General features: G+C 46.6%; 1 long non-coding RNA gene across 1 annotated transcript; it reads left to right on the top strand.

The window, feature by feature from the left end:
* Nucleotides 1-448: 448 nt before the first annotated feature.
* Nucleotides 449-7171, top strand: LOC112059972 (uncharacterized). Its single transcript, XR_010593695.1, has 3 exons — nucleotides 449-566; nucleotides 1555-1607; nucleotides 5522-7171. It is a non-coding gene; the product is annotated as an uncharacterized LOC112059972 (long non-coding RNA).
* Nucleotides 7172-7387: the final 216 nt, after the last annotated feature.

Below are 7387 nucleotides of genomic sequence, written 5' to 3' on the forward strand. Positions count from 1 at the left end.
CCCCAGTTCCTTCAGCCTCTCCTCATAAGTCACGTGTCCCAGCCCCATAATCATTTTTGTTGCCCTCTGCTGGACTCTCTCCAATTTGTCCACATCCCTACTGTAGTGGGGGGACCAAAACTGGACACAATACTCCAGGTGTGGCCTCACCAGTGCTGAATAGAGGGGAATAATCACTTCCCTCGATCTGCTGGCAATGCTCCTACTAATACAGCCCAATATGCCGTTGGCCTTCTTGGCAACAAGGGCACACTTCTGACTCATATCCAGCTTCTTGTCCACTCTAACCCCAGGTCCTTTTCTGCAGAATAAATATTGCAAAAGAAATCCTTCAATCACATTGTTGTTACCATTTATGGCATTATCCTGGGGCACTCAGTTGCTTCTGGACATAGATAGCACAAGTGGTGAACTCCTATTGGGCAGCTATGTAATATTGCGATAGTGAGCAGCCAATGTTCGGGTATAAAGCTGGTTGGAGAGGGTATGTCCTGTCTGCAGCAGCAGCTGGATAGGAAGGTGCATTGAGAGCTCCCAAGTGTCAGAAGCTGAAGCCAGAAGCCAAGGTAGAAATTGTTATTTGTTATTATGCTTTGTCTGGAAAGCTGATGAAAGCACCTAGAGAAGAATGACAGAGTGTTTGTGGGTTTAGTATGCATGGTTCACACGAGCTCACCACATCCCCTGAGATGATTCTGTAGGGAGGAGATGTTTGTGCTACCACCAGGCATGAGAGGGCACCTCCTGTATTTAGGGAAGGTGGTTTCTGAGAGCACAACTTCTGACAGGGGGAGACCACACCACATACTATAGGAAGGGGGGAGAATATTTACTTTGTAGGAAGAGATGGCAGATACTACAGGAATGAAGAACAACTCTCTTTCCCTGCTTTGTGGCTCCTTCTAACTTACAGATACACACACAGCTCCTCACAAATCAATCCCCAGCCCTTGTGTTTGCATCCAGTCTAGTCTTCGGGTGGTGGCTTCCATTTTTCCAGTGGTCATTAAACAAATGGGTATTTAACTGCTATGTTATTTAGCCTTAGTGAAAGGTGGATGCCATGCCCATAGCTTCAATGAGGTGTGTGACTGCCTGTAGATCAAAGACACGCTTGGTGGGAGCCACTCAACCTCCAGCATAACAGTATGTTATAGGCAAGAAATGCTCACAGTAAGAGAAATGCCTGTTTGTGATCTTTAGTTCTTCTGTTGAAGAAGAAGAAGAGCAACCTGTTTGTGCTGGGCTTTGTGCACATCAACATTAAAACATTTTCAACGGCCAATTGTCTCAATAAGATGGGGGTGGGGTGGGAGAGAGAGGGGGGATTGGCCACTGGAGATTTTTATGTGAATTCAGGTGACTTTTAGCTTTGCTTTACAATCCTTAAGTACTTAATCATCACGAAGAAGAACAAGGGAGGTATTAATATTCCTCTTGTGCAGATGGGGAAACTAAGGCACAGAAGTTAACATGAAAAATTTCAGTTGAGTGCCTGAAGATAGGCTCTTAAATCCATATTCTTGCAGCTTTGTAACAGTCTAATCTTCACAGGTTTCCTGAATTGGGGCCAGTAGGAGGAGGCAGACGAGCACACACTACAGGAGGTGAGTACATACTGCATGATTGTAGCTGAGACAAAATAGGAATTTGGCTCATAGGAAATTGTAATAATTTGACATTTGTTTATGTCCCAAATTGGAAAAATATCAAAAATTTTCACAAAAGAATTTGTTTAGTAAATGTTGAAACATTTTGTTTCAAGTCAGTTTGACATTGAACTGCATTTGCTTATTGCCTCATGGGACAGGTAGTTTGGGGTACCTCATGCTTTCATTCTTCCCTATGGGGTAGGCTCCCTGCCAAGAATACATCTCCCTGATGTGCCCTGTGGCTCTGTCAGAAGGGAGACCACAGTGCATCATTGGACTGTAGTCTGGGGAAGGGTCCAGATAATATTTGAGAATGGGGCCATGAAGCACCTGAACTATGACTCCCATGAACCATTAAGGCACTCTATGCGGAAGCAGTGTACTGTTGAACAGCCCGGAAATGGAACATTTTCTTTTGATTTCCCCCCAAAAATTCAGCAAAATTGAAAATTTCCCATTGAAAATTTAGATTTTTTAGAAATTGTCCAAAAATCATTTCAATAGAAAATGCCCAATCAGCTCTATGTACAATGGAGACCCTGGCCAGGCCCCATTCTCTGCCACGACCATCCACTTCTGGGCTCTTCGGCTCCCTTTCATCACACAACAGTGGAATTATGTCGGCTTTATACAGCTATAACCTGGTGCTCATCAGAGTTCTTATCCATAGGGAACGTTTCTAATTTATGTCAGAATAAATCAGCATAAATCCTTCTATTGTGTATGTAAGATTGCGTTACACCGGTAGTGAATCTGCAGGGCCGGCTCCAGGCACCAGCTTGGCAAGCAGGTGCTTGAGGCGGCCACTCTGGAGAGGGGCGGCAGGTCCAGCTATTCGGCGGCAATTCAGCGGACGGTCCCTCACTCCCGCTTGGACCTTCCGCTGAATTGCCGCTGCAGATCACGATCGTGGCTTTTTTTTTTGGCTGCTTGGGGTGGCCAAAACCCTGGAGCTGGCCCTGTGAATCTGGCCCAGTAAATGCAAACACTTTACACCAAAGCACTAGACTCTGCAGGCTCAACATCCATTCTTCTTTCGTTCCCTGCTTTCATCGTGGCCCTGTCTCTCTTTCTCGATTCTCTCACATTCCTTCCCTTTCTCTCATCTTCTCTCTCTAGCTCTTCCCCCTTGCCCATAGCCCTTCTCTCCTCCTCCTATCTGTGTTGTGTCCTCTCTCTTCAGTCCCCTTTCTCCCTGCTTCCCCATCCTTTCCCAGCCAAATCTTTCTCAAAATCCCAGAGGGGAAGAGAGAGCAGCAGAGGGTATCTGTTAAAGGTACACTCCTCCCTCCTCCCCAGCATGTGGGAAATCAGGGGTGGGCAGTGTCTTTTTCTCTTCATCCAAAACCTCAGTCTGAAGGAGGAAAAGCCTTGTGGATATTGGGGTTTGCTCTGCCTCCCCCTCCCAGTCCCTGGTGGGAGGAGCCCTGAGATGGCCTCTCCACCTCTCGCTCATCAACATTTACTCAGAGCTCACAGGCATTTTCTGTCAATTTATATCCAGTGCTCAAAGTCTGGACGCAAACGCTGAACTTGATTTATGTGCCTGCTCACTCTCTCCCTCTCGTCTCCATGTGGAGAAACTTTTCTCAACCTGTGCACTGTGACCCCAAATTGGTTCACCAGAATGTACCAAAGAGTGGTGTGGGATGCCTGATGGCAGAAGGGTCCAGTCCTGCCCCGGGGAGGTGGGGTTGCCCTGGGGGGTTGCAGAGCCTGTCCCATTCACCTCACTATTTCAGGGCTTTATACAGGCCCTTCTTGTTCCTGTTCAGCTGAGCCTGCTTCCAGTTAGTGGCCCCTTCGCAGCCTAAATCTCTCTCCTGCTCATGCTTAACTGGTTGATTGGACCTCTCAGGGCAAGTGTGGGGAATACAGCCCTTCACAGGCTCCTGCAGCTATGGTCCCATGGGCATGACTGGACTTGCCTTCCTGCTCTGGGGTTGCCGTGCTGCTGTCCTTTGACCCAGCCACCCCTCTGTCATGAGGGGCCAAATTTCAGGGAGTGGGGCGGAGCCCCATGTGCCAGGTCACAATGCCACACACAAAAATACGGGAGTGGGTGGACTGGGCCCAACCTGAGCAGTACGGCATCCCCAGAGGTCACAATGCACTGAATGGGGAGCTAAGCCCAGCCACCCCACAGAACAGGAGTCACAGGAGCTGCTGCTATGGTGCTCACCATGTACTTGCTTAGTACTTATTTCATCCATGTATATATTGTATATCGTGGGTGAGAAATATTTAGTAAGCCAGATGTGTTTGCACTAAGGCTATTTACTGGGTTGTGACCTGTGAGCTTCTCTGCACTGGAAGAGACATTTGCTTCATGCTCTAAGAACTTTACAGAGATGAGAACTGGTCAAAAAGTATTTGGGAAGAAAATTTTTCTGTTAGAAAATGCTGATTCATAGAAAATGCTGATTCTGCAGGAATGTGTTGTTTTTGATGAAATTTGAAACAAAGCTTTTCAGTGAGCTGTAAAAATTCTGGTTCAGTCTTACTGGAATCATAGAAGTGTAGGACTGGAAGGGATCTCAATAGGTCATCTAGTCCAGTCCCCTGCATCAAGTCAGGATTAATAACTAAACCATTCCTGACCGGTGTTAGTATAACCTGTTCTTAAAAACCTTGGGTGACGGTTGAATCTACAACCTCCCCAGGTAATTAACCATCCTGACAGTTAGGAAGCTTTTCCTAAAGTCCAACCTAAACCTCCCTTCCTGCAATTTAAGCCCATTGCTTCTTGTCTTCTCCTTAGCGCTTAATGAGAACAATTTTTCACTCTCCTCCTTGTAACAACCTTTTATGTCCTTGAAAACTGTTATCATGTCCCCCCTCTGTTTTCCCTTCTCCAGAAGAAACAAACCCAAGTTTTTCTATCTTCCCTCATAGGTCACGTTTCTAGACCTGTGATAATTTTTGTTGCTCTTCTCTGGACTTTTTTGAATTTGTCTACATCTTTCCTGAAACGTGGCGCCCACAATGCTCCAGCTGAGGCGCAGGTTTTTGCAACACTTTTGGTTGCCACAGTTTTGCAGCTGTTTGATCTCTAATTTGAAATGTATTATATATTAATTTTAATTATATTATAGAAAGGAGGTCAACTGCCACCCCAGCACCTGCTTGTGGCCAGGAGTGCCTCTGCAGTGCCTTGTTTTCCCCTTTTTCTGGGCTCCTTCAGCAAACTCCACACAGTCTCTCTTTCAACACAACCCTTTCAGGGACTCTGTCTTTTTATTAGCATTATTAACTTAACAAATTTCTCAAAACAAACACAAAAGAAATCCTCCCCCCAGGCTTAAGCTGGGCACAGCCCCTCCTCCCTGAGGTATTGTCCTTTCCTTGGGGACCACTGCATCCAGTAGGACAAGCCACCCTGTTATAATTATATACCAGCTACCAAATACAGTAGCAGTTACCATTTTTATTACTTTTATTTTATATTATAATTTTAAAATATTCTACCCTAATTCAATAGAAAATAAAATAATATAAAAATAATATATTAAACAGTCAAAATTGGAGAGAAAAAATTCAATTTTATCAAAATAAAACATTTCCATTGATGCAGACTGCAATTCTTCATAGGCTGTGGAGTTGCAGGTTGGGAGCAGGCAATAGACCCTGGAGGAAGCTGGTGGGGGAAAAGACCCTACTCTTATTCCCGCTGGCTAAACGTTTGAGGAAGGAGTTTGCCCATTCCCTCTATACATTTGCCCATGCTCCCACTCATTTTGTTTGATGGTTTGTGTATTTATCTGTTGTTTCAAATGATGCTAATTTCCTGATTTTTCATCCCAGCACAGAGAGTCTCCACTGAGTAGGGGTTGCCTCCCAAGCTGTGACTCTCTGTTCTCTCTCCACAGCTTCTCAGTCACTGCTTCTGCTCCAAGAACCAATCGCAAAGATCCTGCCACACCAAAATGAATGGAATCATCATTTATGAGCATGCAAACTTCCAAGGTAAATCCAAAGAATTCACTGGTGACATCGCTGACTTGAAGCCCGTAGGGTGGGACCACTGTGTCTCCTCTGTAAAGGTCACTGGCCAACCCTGGGTGGCATATGAGCATCCTAATTATTCAGGCAAGTTCCTGGTGTTTGAGGAAGGTGAATACAGCTTTGTTGGTGAAGATATGAATGACAAGATCACTTCTCTCAAGCTGATTACTGAAAACCTGAAGAATCCCAAGATCACCCTGTATGAACATGCCAACTATGAAGGGGAGATCAAGGTGGTAACAGAAGCAACCAGTCTGAGCAAGGGATCTTTCAATGACCGAGTGTCTTCCCATAAGGTGCATAGCGGTGCCTGGCTATTGTGTGAACATGAGGATGGAAGCGGCTTGAATTATGTTGCCCGGAAAGGTGAACAGCTTCTAAACTATGAATCGATCGATTTAAATGACAAGCTTTCATTTCTGCGTCCCCTGAGAGCCGGCTGGTGCTAGTTCCAATGGGCTGCAGAGCCTGCCATCCTGGGGTGCCATTGATCGGCTGAGCCCCTACAGGGAGGTGCAGAGTTAGAGTTAGAGTTAGAGTCATTGCTCCACACACCACAGAATCAGTGAATTTGGGAAAGCGCTGCTCATCCTGTGCTGTGCTTCATAGCCTGGTATCCTGCTGTTTGTCCCCCAAAGCCGTGCCAGAACGTCCTCCCGGACCTCACCCTCCCAGTCTCCTTCACGCTCTCTCTGATCGGCAGCTTCCTCTGGAGTGTTCCCTCCCCTCCCAGACCCTTCACACAGCTCTAACTTGGAGGCTTATTCAGGGATCTGCTGGCCTCTCTCTGCCATTTATTTTCCTTTCAATCCCTTCTCCTGGGATAAGACAACCTCTGGAGTTCCCTGAGCTCTACATTTCTATGATTCTATGATCATAGAGGGGGCCCCAGAGGTGTTTGAGCCAACCTTGGGACTATCCTGCCCCATTATCTCCATGACACCCAGAGACAGAATGAAAGGAATGTCCACATGGATGAAACAGAAGGAGTCAACCAAACAGATCGTCAGCAAACCTCGATCACCACAATCTAAGACAGTGTGAGATCTTCAATTTCTACAGCTTCATGTGGGGTGGGAAAGGGGATGGGGAGGGGATCATGTTCTTTGGGGAGATAGGAACTTCCAGCACCAGCAGGGGATAAATGAGCCACCCACCAACAGGGAAAAAATCATGGTGTGCCACTGGCCAAGAGATCTCCTCACACAGTGCTTGTGATCTGCGCCCTAACGTGCCATGTCAAGGTTGATCGAGTTGATCACTATCTAGGATGGGAGAAGAAGAACTGAGCATGAGGTGCACCAGAGCACATTGCGCATAGCACCAACCCAGGGCATCGATCCAGGAGTAAGCTCCAGCATGGAGGTGGCTCCACAAACCCGCTGTGTTTCCTACCTCTTCCATCCCAACATGCTCATGTCGGCGTCCAAGAAAGGGTTGAAGGGTTTCCAGTCCGCTAGCTTCTCTGAGTGATTTATTGTTAACCTGCTCCAATAAAATGATTTGCAGTGAAACTTGGGCTAATGGTCTCCTGTTCCGATAGCCAGTAAAGGTTCAGGCACCATGAGAGCTCCTTCCTGCGTAGTAACTGCCTTGATCCAGACTGGACTTAGCTTTTCAGAGCAGAAGGAACTCAGCACCAACACATTTCCTCTGGGGATGGCACAGCTGGAGGGGAGCTGTGACTCTGCTTCACAATGCCCCCTCTTCCTGATCCCCCAGAAATCTTT

The sequence above is a fragment of the Chrysemys picta genome, chromosome 1, assembly GCF_011386835.1.
Source record: "Chrysemys picta bellii isolate R12L10 chromosome 1, ASM1138683v2, whole genome shotgun sequence".
Classification (NCBI taxonomy): Eukaryota; Metazoa; Chordata; order Testudines; family Emydidae; genus Chrysemys; species Chrysemys picta.